This window comes from Barbus barbus (assembly GCF_936440315.1).
Source record: "Barbus barbus genome assembly, chromosome: 3".
Lineage (NCBI taxonomy): Eukaryota > Metazoa > Chordata > Actinopteri > Cypriniformes > Cyprinidae > Barbus > Barbus barbus.
In genome coordinates, this window is record NC_136731.1 from 7,618,410 (window position 1) to 7,632,592 (window position 14,183).

Consider the following 14,183-nt stretch of genomic DNA (forward strand, 5'->3'; position numbering starts at 1 on the left):
TTGTGTCAGGCCAATGGAAGTTCTCACCAGTTTAAATAAATTACTTTACATTTCCCCACCATTTATTACACACAGGCAGTAACTCGTTGGCTGTCAAGATCTGAATCTGGTGTGAGTGGACCTGAAAAGGCAGATTCAAGAGCGCACATCATGCAGTTTATGTCAGAGCTGAAATCCTGTTCAACGGTGTGTTGCCATTTCATTTGTTTTATCGTACAATTGTATCTTGTAGTGTGACATTCATGAAACTTTGGTAAGAAGCTTGTAAAAACATGCAGTTTTATAATATTTAAAAATTTTATTAATGAAAGTTATTATAAAATGTTAACCCACATACAATATACAGTCATGGCCAAAAATATCGGCACCCTTGGTAAATATGAACACAGGCGGCCGTGAAAATTAATCTGCATTGTTAATCCTTTTGATCTTTTATTTAATAAATTCACAAAAATCTAACCTTTCATTGGATAATAAGAATTTAAAATGGGGAGAAATATCATTATGAAATAAATGTTTTTCTCAAATACAGTTTAACAGCTCTAAATTTTCTCCTATAATGCCTGATGAGGTTAGAGAACACCTGACAAAAGATCAGAGACCATTCCTTCATCCAGAATCACTCCAGACCCTTTAGAATCCCAGCTCCATGTTGGTGCTTCTTCTCTTCAGTTCACCTCACTCATTTTCTACAGGGTTCAGGTCAGAGGACTGGAATGGCCAGCAGAAGCTTGGTTTTGTGCTCGGTGACCCATTTTTGTGTTGTTTTTGAGGTTTGCTTTTGGATTATTGTACGGTTGGACCTCCAGCAGAAATATAGGCCCACAACATCAAAAATACAGCAGTATATTTCATTGTACACAAGGGGTACTTTTTTGTTCACTAACCCATCTTCAGTTTTACTAAGTGTGCCGATATTTTTGGCCATGACTGTGTATATATATTAGTGCTGTCAAACAATTAATCGTTTTCAAAATATACGTTTTTGTTTACATAATATATGAGTGTGTACTGTTTATATTTATTATGCATATATAAATAAAAACACATGCATGTATATGTTTAAGAAAAATGTTTATATATTAAATATATTTATATATAATATAAATTATACACATGTAAATATTTTCAAAATATATACTGAATGTGTGTGTATTATATATACATAATAAATAAACACAGTACACATACATATACTATGTAAACAAAAACTTTTATTTTGGATGAATCGTTTGACAGCACAATATATATATATATATATATATATATGTTAACATTTTAATAACTTTCATTAATAAGTTTACTATTACTATATGTTCGTGTTTCTTTGCCCAAAAAATACAGAAAAAATATAATAATGTGAAATATTACACTTTATAATAATATTCTTACTTACAAATATAATATATTTCTTTGATGCAAAGCTGAATTTTCATCAGCCACTTCTCCAGTCTTCAGTGTCACTGGGATATGCTGCTTTATTATCAATGTATATATATATATATATATACAGGTCCTTCTCAAAAAATTAGCATATTGTGATAAAGTTCATTATTTTCTGTAATGTACTGATAAACATTAGACTTTCATATATTTTAGATTCATTACAACACAACTGAAGTAGTTCAAGCCTTTTATTGTTTTAATATTGATGATTTTGGCATACAGCTCATGAAAACCCTCATCTCAAAAAAATAGCATATTTCATCCGACCAATAAAAGAAAAGTGTTTTTAATACAAAAAAAGTCAACCTTCAAATAATTATGTTCAGTTATGCACTCAATACTTGGTCGGGAATCCTTTTGCAGAAATGACTGCTTCAATGCGGCGTGGCATGGAGGCAATCAGCCTGTGGCACTGCTGAGGTGTTATGGAGGCCCAGGATGCTTCGATAGCGGCCTTAAGCTCATCCAGAGTGTTGGGTCTTGCGTCTCTCAACTTTCTCTTCACAATATCCCACAGATTCTCTATGGGGTTCAGGTCAGGAGAGTTGGCAGGCCAATTGAGCACAGTAATACCATGGTCAGTAAACCATTTACCAGTGGTTTTGGCACTGTGAGCAGGTGCCAGGTCGTGCTGAAAAATGAAATCTTCATCTCCATAAAGCTTTTCAGCAGATGGAAGCATGAAGTGCTCCAAAATCTCCTGATAGCTAGCTGCATTGACCCTGCCCTTGATAAAACACAGTGGACCAACACCAGCAGCTGACATGGCACCCCAGACCATCACTGACTGTGGGTACTTGACACTGGACTTCAGGCATTTTGGCATTTCCCTCTCCCCAGTCTTCCTCCAGACTCTGGCACCTTGATTTCCGAATGACATGCAAAATTTGCTTTCATCCGAAAAAAGTACTTTGGACCACTGAGCAACAGTCCAGTGCTGCTTCTCTGTAGCCCAGGTCAGGCGCTTCTGCCGCTGTTTCTGGTTCAAAAGTGGCTTGACCTGGGGAATGCGGCACCTGTAGCCCATTTCCTGCACACGCCTGTACACGGTGGCTCTGGATGTTTCTACTCCAGACTCAGTCCACTGCTTCCGCAGGTCCCCCAAGGTCTGGAATCGGTCCTTCTCCACAATCTTCCTCAGGGTCCGGTCACCTCTTCTCGTTGTGCTGCGTTTTCTGCCACACTTTTTCCTTCCCACAGACTTCCCACTGAGGTGCCTTGATACAGCACTCTGGGAACAGCCTATTCGTTCAGAAATTTCTTTCTGTGTCTTACCCTCTTGCTTGAGGGTGTCAATGATGGCCTTCTGGACAGCAGTCAGGTCGGCAGTCTTACCCATGATTGCGGTTTTGAGTAATGAACCAGGCTGGGAGTATTTAAAAGCCTCAGGAATCTTTTGCAGGTGTTTAGAGTTAATTAGTTGATTCAGATGATTAGGTGAATAGCTCGTTTAGAGAAACTTTTCATGATATGCTAATTTTTTGAGATAGGAATTTTGGGTTTTCATGAGCTGTATGCCAAAATCATTAATATTAAAACAATAAAAGGCTTGAACTACTTCAGTTGTGTTGTAATGAATCTAAAATATATGAAAGTCTAATGTTTATCAGTACATTACAGAAAATAATGAACTTTATCACAATATGCTAATTTTTTGAAAAGGACCTGTATATATATATATATATATATATATATATATACATATATACACACACACTCACCGGCCACTTTATTAGGTGCACCTGTTCAATTGCTTGGTAACACAAATTGCTAATCAGCTAATCACATGGCAGCAACTCAATGCATTTAGGCATTTAGACATGGTGAAGACGACTTTAAGTTCAAACCGAGCATCAGAATGGGGAAGAAAGGGGATTTAAGTGACTTTGAACATGGAATGGTTGTTGGTGCCAGACGGGCTGGTCTGAGTATTTCAAAAACTGCTGATCTACTGGGATTTTCACGCACAACCATCTCTAGGGTTTACAGGTCAGAGGAGAATGGGCAGACTGGTTAGAGATGATAGAAAGGCAACAGTAACTCAAATAACCACTCGTTACAACCAAGGTATGCAGAATACCATCTCTGAACGCACAACACGTCGAATCCTGAAGCAGATGGGCTACAGCAGCAGAAGAGCACACCGGGTGCCGCTCCTGTCAGCTAAGAACAGGAAATAGAGGCTACAATTCGCACAGGCTCACCAAAATTAGACAATAGAAGAATGGAAAAACGTTGCCTGGTCTGATGAGTCTCGATTTCTGCTGCGACATTCAGATGGTAGGGTCAGAATTTGGAGTAAAGAACATAAAAGCAAGGATCCATCCTGCCTTGTCTAAACGGTTCAGGCTGGTGGTGGTGGTGTAATGGTGTGGAGGATATTTCTTGGCACACTTTGGGCCCCTTAGTACCAATTGAGCATCGTTTAAACACCACAGCCTACCTGAGTATTGTTGCTGACCATGTCCATCCCTTTATGACTACAGTGTACCCATCTTCTGATGGCTACTTCCAGCAGGATAATGCACCATGTCACAAAGCTGGTGGAACGGGAGATTCGCATCATGGATGTGCAGCTGACAAATCTGCAGCAACTGCGTGATGCTGTCATGTCAATATGGACCAAAATCTCTGAGGAATGTTTCCAACACCTTGTTGAATCTATGCCATGATGAATTAAGGCAGTTCTGAAGGCAAAATGGGGTCCAACCCGGTACTAGCAAGGTGTACCTAATAAAGTGGCCAGTGAGTGTGTATATATATATATATATATTTCTTTTCTTCTATGCACGTGCACTTGTTTTTTTTCCTTTCTGTATACCCTTTTTAAAATTCCATAACTGCTGTGTGAGATGTATATGTTTGTACAAAAATATGCACATAATTGCATGAAAAATGCGGTTCAGTATGTTTCATTACACACCATTTCTCAATACTAGATGCTAAGTACTACTATTATTTATATAAAATATTATTTATTGAATAATAATTAATAACATCATAAAATTTGCTAGGCAATTCAGTCAAACCAGAACCAGAAATAACTGTTGTATAAATATAATAACTATTTATTTTAAAAGCAGCAGTGAAGAACAAAATTATTTTCATCTCTCTTAAGTGTTATAGCTTCCTGAACAAGAACAGTCTGTAAAAAGCGTCTGCTTTCCTTCCTGAAAGAGTAAACAAGTGACATGACTTAAGACAATTGAATGTAATATGAAACAAACAAAAAAACAATTATACAATTTATATAATGATGCAAAATAATACACAATAATAAAACATTGACATTGTTCTTTGGAGAGGAACTCCATCTTTGAGTTGATCTGAATCTCACCGTTGATTCTGCTGGTTTTGAAGATAAAGATGAACTTTATTCACCGTGAAAACTTTAGATGTTTCTTTGTCATGTCACTTGTAATGTCTGGTTAGAACAGATTTATCCAGATGATATTTTATTGCTTGATGCATTTGTGTGTCACATTTGGTGAGGATGCAGCATCAGATCTGAAAGTGCTGGATCTGAAGATGATCTACTTACTGTGATTGTTTTTTGTATGACGGTGTAGAGCAGATGAATTATTGAAACGCTTCCCACATGCAGTGCAGTGATACGGTTTCTCTCCAGTGTGGATCCTCTCATGTCTTTTCAGACTTGATGACACACTGAATCTCTTGTCACAGTGTGAACACTTATAAGGTTTTTCTCCAGTGTGAATCCTCTCATGCGGTTTTAAACACTTTGCTGAAGTAAGTCTTTTCACACTCAAAGCACACAGTCTCTCACACCAGTATGTATTTTCTGATGTACTTTTAAACTTTGTAGACATGAAAATCTCGTTCCACACAGATAACATGAATGTGGCTTCTCCTTTGTATGAACTATCAAGTGCTGCTTCAGGACTGATGCCCAGATAAACGTTTTCCCGCATTGATCACATGAATACGGTTTCTCTCCAGTGTGGATGTTCATGTGATCCTTAAGAGTTGATGAATTTGCAAACCTCTTCTCACACTGATAACACGTGAATGGTTTCTCTCCTGTATGAGCTTTCATATGTGCTACCGTAAGGTGTCCTATTTGTGAAAAATTATTCCCGCACTGATTACATGTGTACGGTTTCTCTCCAATGTGGATCCTCTTGTGTGTTTTCAGATGTCCTGACCGACTGAATCTCTTGTCACAGTGTGAACACTGATAAGGTTTTTCTCCAGTGTGAATGTTCATGTGATCCTTAAGGTTTGCTGATCGTGTGAAACTCTTTCCACACTGATCACAAGTGAATGGTTTCTCTCCTGTATGAATTCTCATGTGTGCTGTAAGGTGTCCTATTCGTGTGAAACTCGTCCCGCACTGATCACATATGTGCTGCTTCTCTCCAGTGTGGTTGTTCATGTGATCCTTAAGGCTTGCCAACTGTGTGAAACTCTTTCCACACTGATCACAAGTGAATGGTTTCTCTCCAGTATGAACTCTCATATGCTCTGTAAGGTGTCCTTTTCGTGTGAAACTCTTCCCGCATTGATAGCATACGTGCTGCTTCTCTCCAGTGTGGTTGTTCATGTGATCCTTAAGGCTTGCCGATTGTCTAAAACGCTTCCCACATTGACCACAAATGAATGGCTTCTCTCCAGTATGAATTCTCATGTGACGCTCAAGACTTGTTTTGTGTGTGAAACTCCTTCCACACTGAGTGCATGTGAAAGATTTCTTGTCTCTTCTTTTTTCTAAATGTTTCTGTTTGGTTTGAGAGCAACTCAGAGGTTTTTCTCCAGTTTTAATATGATTTTTTCCCTCAACTTCACTCAATTCTCCAGTCGACTCTGAAATAAAATGAAAAATGGTTATTTTTTTAGTAACTCATAAAAAAAACAGAGAACACTATCTCGAATTATGATTATTTAATTATTTTATTTTTAATTACATTTATTTATTGCCCTCATAGTTCATTAAAGGTTCATGCTGTAAATATTCCCAACTATTAAAGGCAGGGTAAGCAATTTCTGGAAACCAATGTTGATATTTGAAATCACCAAAACAAACACGCCCCTACCCCAAAAGGGTCTCGCCCCTATTTTGATAGATCCGCCCCACAAGCCGCTTTCCCACCGAAATTACCTTTTTTTTCCCCCAAACCTGTTGCTGTCTGCATTTCCATTGCGGTCTAAAGTACCGAGAAGATTAGGCAAATAGTCTGGTGACGTAACGTTAGGTCTGCACGTGTTTCTCAATACCAAGTACGCAAATTTCGGACTTCCTCGGTAGTTCGGACTTCACGAGTTAGACTCGGCAGTGTGAGCTCCAGCGGACGGAATGACGCAAGTCCGGTAATTCTGCAAAGAGCAGCATACTTGATAACGTCAGTCAGCTTGCCTTGGCTGCTGCAATCTTCCTCACTGTATCTACATACGAAATGTATCAAACACCACTGCCTCTTTTTGTTTTAATTTAAACATATTAATAGAACAATAGAATAAAGACCAAAGATTACCTGTTAGATTTACCCAAAACTAATTATATCTTATGTTTATCCACTAGAGACATCAGAACCAGCGGCAAATGTCAGAAGGACTAACCGAGGTTATGCTACTCTCTTCGGGATACATGAGCACTGAGCACCCGGTGATCGTGTGGAGCTCGGTCTGCACGAGGCGAATCGCAGACGAAAGGCGCTTTCACACCGAGGGCAGCACAGTGGCTAGCACTATTGTCTCACAGCAAAGAGGTCCCTGGTTTGAGCCCCGGTAGGGACAGGAGGCCTTTCTGTGTGGAGTTTGCATATTCTCCCTGTGTCTGCGTGGGTTTACGCTGAGGTACTCCTTCCCGTTTCCTCCCACAGCCCAAAGACATGCAGGTTAGGTGAATTGAAGACTTTACATTGTGTGTGTAAAGACAAGACTTGTGTATGAATTAACTGGTTCTCGCCATAGATATAGCCTTAGATCCTGAAATGCCGTTAAGAAGAAAATAAACTTTCACACCAAGCGCAAAATGATAGTTTGCCTTCTGCTAATTCACACATGCACACTAAGTGGCGCCAACCAACAATTTATTTTTCCTCAGATACGTATCTCGTATATGGATTTAACATTGTCCACTGCTCAATATACTGCATTAAATTAAGATAAAGTTTGGTTCCACACCAGAAACACATTTCTTTAATGCTTACAAGAATATCCTATAATATAATTAGAGGTACAATTAGCATCAAGCTACACTTGAAAATGCATGTAATTATTAACCTGATAGTGTTCTGACGACCTGCCCACGGGCCATTGGGTGTGTAAGAGGTTAAACTTTTTGAAAGACAAAACTCCAAAAAAAAAAATTAAACATGTTACATATCTCACTATTCAAAGCCCTCCAACCCATGGATTGACGTTACCTTACAGGATATTTTTGCATTCATGGCCATGTGAAACTCCCTTCAATAATGGATTTCTGGCAAGGGGGTAATCTTTACAGCTTGCCGTTCCCTAAAAAGGTTATCACAGGAAAAAAAGTTTCTTAGGATCTGCCGCTCCCTTCACCTCAGTAGCATGGTGGACGATGCTGCTAATGAGCAGAGAAGAGGAACACCACAATTTGATCGCCTCTGCAAAATAAAGCCACTGTACATAGAGATGAGGGATGCCTGCAAAAGGAACTTTCACCCTGGCCAAGAAATTTCCATCGATGACAGGATGGTTGCCTCAAAAGCACGTATCGGGCTAAAGCAGTACATGAAGAATAAGCCTGTTCGCTGGGGACACAAACTTTTTGTTCTTGCAGACTCCAGCAATGGGTACACTTGGGACTTCTTCCGTGTCTGAAGGGAAGCTGCAAGGAAACAGTGGCAAGGGGCTCAGTTATGAGTCTGTGATGGAGCTCCTTGACACCCAGTTGCTTGGCACAGGTTACAAATTGTTTGTGGATAATTTTTACACCAGTCCCTCTCTTTACTGTGACCTCCTTCAGAAGAGGTTCTGGGCGTGCAGAACCATATGCACAAACAGAATTGGGTTTCCAAAAATAAAAATCAATGTTCTGGACTCTAAATCTCCCCGTGGGAGTATAAGATGGATCCGGAAGGACTCCCTCCTCTCTGTCCAGTGGCGAGACACAAGGGACGTGTTCATGTGTTCCACACTCCACACAGCCCATGCGGGGGACACTGTTCAGAGGAGAGTCAGAGATCCAGAAGTTTTTATTTACTTTTTATTCTATTACTCAATACCAGTAAGATTTACAGTGATTCTGACTGTTTGGGAACAAACCTCAAAGACTATAAGAGGCATATACTATAAATTAAAACAAACAGACTTCCTGTTGGGTAGCGGATTTTGCTCCAAGACTTTTTTGTTGGTATTGTTTTGTTACATGTGTGTACCAATTTTCATACATGTACATGAAACATAGTTCGAGGCGGACTCCGTTGAAAGTTTATAGGTGGGCTATGGAGCCATTGTGCAACACCCACTTCTGAAACCTATATCAGATGCATGTGCAAAGTTTCATGACTTTGAGCATGTTTAGGCCCTCAAAAATGTGATTCATTTTGGAGAAGAAGTGGAATAATAATAATAAACAGAGCAATTCCAAGAGGGTCCACGCACCATTGGTGCTCGGGCCCTAAATATATCATTATAATCATATGTCTATTTGCTTTCATATGTGGAAAAATGTTTCACTTGATTTTTTTATAATGGTCAAAAAGTTATCTATGTTCAGACACCAACGACAACAACATTTCAACATCCATATTCTTTGTATGTTGGTTGAAAGTCCTCTACTTCTGTGTTTTAACACTTGTGCTCAATACAGTCTTATGAGCTTTTAGCGCCACCGTGTCGACCTTTTGGGTAACAGCAGTTGCTCTGGCCACGTGATGTAATGCTGAAATATTATTGTATGGCCCATGTTTTCGCTTTGCGAAACTGAAAAAGGATTTGTCGGAGTGGTTTGAAAAAAAAAAAAAAAAAGTTGCATTTTCGGTGTGTGAATGTTCGCGGACTGTGTGGAAGCATCCATAGGAATGTGTTTAATTTCAGCACGTCATCGCGTCCAATACTCTTTACTTTTTCACGCTCAGTGTGGAAAGGCCCTAATACATCATTCAGAACTGTAAAAGGTCTACTTTTATCTGTGTGCACTCACAATATCAACAAAATGTCGTGCTTTTATAAAATAAAGAAAACAAACATGATACGCTTTCGGTCTTGAACAGGAGCGCTTCTAAATGAACAGAAACTCAGGGAATACTTGCCTCAGTCATGATAAATATCTATAGAAAGCTTTAAATTAACAAAATAAAACAAATCAAAAACAAAAACTCTTTCATTATGTAATCCATAAAGATGCATTTCTCTCTAAAGGCGCATCCACTGAGGAGATGGTGAGTCAGGATCGGCAACATCATCCTTACGACACGGACTCAGAAAACACTAGTTTATTAATATATAATTCAAATATCTCCTTACTATTTACCCCCCGACACATAATTACTTTTGCGACAAGCTTTAGCCTATGTGATCTATGTCAGCTCACTGCTGCTGCGATAGCATGGTCTCACGTCGTTTCCACCAGCATGGCAATTTTTTTCATCACCATAACTGATGGATGTCTAAAATATAAAAATAAGGAGAAGCCTAAAACAAGCACGATGCCCGGCCCATTTTGAACTATGACGTGAAAATTTGCCTGAAGCCCGGCCCTAAAGGCGTAAAAAAAATTCTGGGCCTATGTGGGGTATCAAAAATTATTTAATCATAAAATTACTACTGTTTTGAATTAAGTGCAGTTTCTAATCATTTTACTTGTTTATTTCTTGGTAATACACATTTGATATTAAAGCACCGAGCTTGAGTTGGGAAGCATAACTATCTTTCTCTGTTCCATTTGTTTTCTTTTTATTTATTATATAAATAACAAAAACCTTGCTACATGTTAGACTAATCGAGTAACTGAGACTTGTCATAGCACTTGCATATTATTGCCCTTTTGTTGATTTTGATTGCCTCTATTGTTCTCATTTATAATGACTAAAATGACTGAATTTAAATGACTAAATGTAAGACTCTCAGGCTCACCTTAATAATACTAATATCTTTAACTTTAGACTATAACATAGGCTAATTCTTATAGATTGAAACAAAATTGCTTTGTGCCGTGTTATGATTTTGAAATGTGCTGAGTTCATGTTTATTCAACGGAGTCAACAGGAAAAAATGTGCATAAAATATGACAGAAACATATTTACCGCCGAATAAATTCCTCCATGCGCATGTCATGTGACTTTGCGCGATGGGACGGGATAACTTGGCTAACTAGTGGACTGATCTTGTTCACAGCCTCCATATGTTGTTATGTGTTGAGCAAAGTCTGTCGTCAAAGTATTTCTGTATAATTGTCTTACACGACTGCGTTCCCAAACACCAGGCATCCTCCTCTGAAAGTAATGACCGCATTTTGTGCCTCGTCTGCTCACTCTGAGGTGCAAGCAATTTATGTCATATATGAAAATTATTATATTCAGTGGCTTCTCCTATATTCTTAGTGATATTTAGTGCCACAGTTTACCAGGAAGTAACGATTTTGTTCTCTTTGAGTCGCTGGTTGGAAACGGTGCTTTATTCGCATATGTTTTACGCGATATTCCAGTTTTGCGCACAAGTTTAACTTGAATCTTTGAATAGAAACATAGCTATTGTCAATGGACAGACGCCAGTTTTGTGAAGAAAATTAAACTAATTGAGTTGGACTTAGCAATAAATGTCAAATATTTGAAACTTTTTGAAAGTTTATTTATACTGATGCCCTACCATGTATGTCGTTCTTCATTTTAATGGTTAACATTGTTATCTGATCGACATGATGGTCAGCGCTGCCGCTGTTGCCAGTCATGATATTAATGAATAGCAACATGCTGCTCAAATTACTTAATTGGAATAATTGGGCTGATTTACATTTATTTTTTATTGTTTATTCTCGCAATATATTTGTGATTAACCTCCCGTTTTTGTATACTGTATAATGCCGTTCAATTGCACTCAATCACGCAGGATATGACTCGTTATTAAGATGATCAATACAGTTATTTTGAATAATCCTCTATGGGCTGGAAATATTCGCAATTATTGAGGATTGCATCGTAAAATAAGCGCATGACATATATAAGAATAATTATTTAATGCAATACGTTTCCCCCAAACTTTTCATTTACTCATCTAAAACACTCTTTTGTCGTAATTATTTAAGATTTGGTTCATTTAAATGGTCTGTAATGTGATATGCTGTTTGTACTGTTTTCTTGCAGTTCTGTAATAAAATGAGGTGGTCAGACTCTTAAGTATTGCACATTCACATTCAGTATGGGTCGCACGCTCCCCTTTAAGTCAAGAAATATACATCAGAATATCACAAAATCATCTTCCTTAGTTTCACAATACTCAATGATTGTAAACGGAGTTTGGTGTTTTTAGAAGACGTACAGTATCTGTGCTGAATTTTACATAAATCCCAGCAATCCCGTTCTATGGGCACAGCCATCGATTCCAGTAAGTAAGTGAAGTGACATATGGTGACCCATACTCGAAATTCGTGCTCTGCATTTAACCCATCCAACGTGCACACACACAGCAGTGAACACACACCGTGAACATACACCCGGAGCAGTGGGCAGCCATTTATGCTGCAGCGCCCGGGGAGCAGTTGGGGGTTCGGTGCCTTGCTCAAGGGCACCTCAGTCATGGTATTGAGGGTGGAGAGAGCACTGGACATTCACTCCCCCCACCTACAATCCCTGCCAGCCCGAGACTTGAACCCGCAACCTTTGGGTTACGAGTCCGACTCTCTAACCATTAGGCCAAAACTTCCCTCGCAGTGGAAGTTCCCTCTCGAGCTTTCACGAGACATCATGGAGAATTCTCCGTTATGGGAACTCCTTCCCTTCAACCTTTCCTGAAGTCTTATTGGCTCACGCCAGTCAAATGACTGGCCAATTGTCGCGAATCAAGCAACTGCGTGCACAGACTGACGAGCTCGAGAGGCAGTATAAAAACGGTGCCCGCGACAATTACATCAGAATCTTCTACTTCACCTGTCGAATTCATCATGGAATTCATCATACGCTGAGGCGGCGCTGGACGAGTCCACCTGCGGACATTGCGCGGACCTGCCAGCCCACGTGCTCCGGACCCGCCGCGATATGGCTCGCGGTCTATTCGGGGTGACGTGGAGCACTCTCCTGGTGGCGGGAGCGTCATCTTGCCGCTCCGCCAGACCCAGCGGTCGCCCCATTCCCCGGTTTCCTTCCCCGAGGACAGCTTCCGCCCTCCTTCCAACATCGAGGAGTTTGTGTCCTTTGGCCAGGAGGAGGTGGACGACTCGATGTCCATTTCGGCCTCGGAGAGGGAGGACTGGGCGGGATCGGAGCCCGCTCAGACGGACAGCATGGGGCCCCCAGACCTCCAAGAGGAGCTCATGAGGGTTCTGTCGAAGGCTGTCCAGGAGTTGGAGCTTACCTGGAGTCCTCCGGAAGAGCCTACCAGGAGTAAGCTCGACTCCTGGTATTTCAGGTCCACAAGGAAGGCCGACTCGAGGGCGTCCGTCCCCTTCTTCCCCGACGTTCACGAGCAGCTGGTGAAAACATGGTCTGCGCCCCAATCGGCGCGCGTCCACTCTGCCACACAGGCCATTTTTTCCCACGTGGATGGGGCGGAGGCCCACGGGTACATGCACTCTCCCCCCGTCGAGGAGACCGTCGCTGCGCATCCGTGTCCTGCAGCAGCCAAGACCCTAGGCTCGGACATCAGCCTTCCCTCGAAGCCATGCAGGACCACTGCCCACCTCGCTAATAAAGCGTATGCCTCGGATGGCGAGGCGGCTTCCGCGCTGCACGCCATGGTGGTGCTGCAGGTTTTTCAGGCGAAGCTCCTGCAGGCGGCGGAGGGCGGAGCTCTTACTGCAGAGGCTGTAAAGGATCTGCGCGCAGCGACGAAGTGAGCGGCCCAGGTCGTGGGTAAGGCCATGGGTTTTATGGTCGTCCTTCAGAGGCACCTATGGCTAAACCTGGCTGACCTCAAGGATGCGGACCGTAAGGTGCTGCTGACCGCTCCTGTGACTCCCTGCGGCCTCTTTGGTGACGCCGTGGAGTCCATTATTGAGCGCTTCGCGGAGGCTCAAAAGCACGCCAAAGCCATGAGTCACGTCATGCCTAGGCGTGCTTTCCAACAGCAGACGGCGAGATCCAGGTCCTCGTCGGCACCTGGCTCTTCCCAACGGAGGGATAACCCCAGACCAGCGGCAGCGGCGGTGACTGCTACTGTCCCTCGCCAGGAGCCGGATGTCCGGAGGAAGGCGTGGGGTCCTGGGAGGAAGCGCCATGGCCAGCGGAGGAGCCCGCGACGTGACTCGCGCCCGCCGCTGGCTGCTAAGCCGTCGTCCTGACGGTCTGAAGAGAGGAGGAGAGTGCGCGAGCGGCCCAGCTCCCAAGCGCCAAAAGTTCATGTGTCCAAATGTTTGTGGGTTGGTTGTTCATTCAATAAAAATGCATACATTCTCACAAACAGAGCTCTTTCCTCCTCACTCAGTCAGAGCAATACGGCTCGCCCCGCCTCAGAGCAGTGCGGAGCCGCCACCCACACAGGTTATAGTCGCGCACCACTCGCCGACGCATCCGTCGACCAAGCTGTTAAAACCGCTATGTCAGTTTCTAGACGCGTGGGAAGTTATTCCGGGGATCTCACGCTGGCTACTC